Raw genomic sequence first — 408 nt, 5'->3', positions numbered from 1 at the left:
GGCAGTGGGAAGAAGACAACGGCAAAGCATAGGAAAGGAACACTTTTTTTTTTTTTTCTGGCAGGAAACTGGTAATCCAGGCAGAGCAGGTGCACCCGGGGGAGGCGCCCAATGCCCGGCCCGATCGCTCACCTCCCAAGGGACCTCATCTCGGTCCCCCACACGCCAGCCCGGAGAACGGCAGCAGAACGTGACCCGCGGCGACCCCTGGCGGGCGGGGGAGCCGAGCTCGCACCCCGGAGGCGGGAAGAACCCGGCAGGAGGCGCGGCGGGTGAAGGCGGGTGCGAGGAAGGGCCTCCGCACACCTCAGAGAGACGGCCGGCTCGGCGCCCGGCGGTTCCATGGTGTAATGGTGAGCACTCTGGACTCTGAATCCAGCGATCCGAGTTCAAGTCTCGGTGGAACCT

At 65.0% G+C, this 408-nt stretch overlaps 1 non-coding gene across 1 annotated transcript; it reads left to right on the top strand.

Annotated features, from left to right (window-relative positions):
- Positions 1 to 336: 336 nt before the first annotated feature.
- TRNAQ-CUG lies at positions 337 to 408 on the top strand. The gene has a single exon. It is a non-coding gene; the product is annotated as a tRNA-Gln (tRNA).

Source organism: Hyaena hyaena, unplaced genomic scaffold (genome assembly GCF_003009895.1).
Source record: "Hyaena hyaena isolate Hyena2069 unplaced genomic scaffold, ASM300989v1 scaffold_1529, whole genome shotgun sequence".
NCBI classification, from domain to species: Eukaryota; Metazoa; Chordata; class Mammalia; order Carnivora; family Hyaenidae; genus Hyaena; species Hyaena hyaena.
Note: the sequence above shows the minus strand (reverse complement) of the source record. Positions and strands in the feature narration are given on the sequence as shown.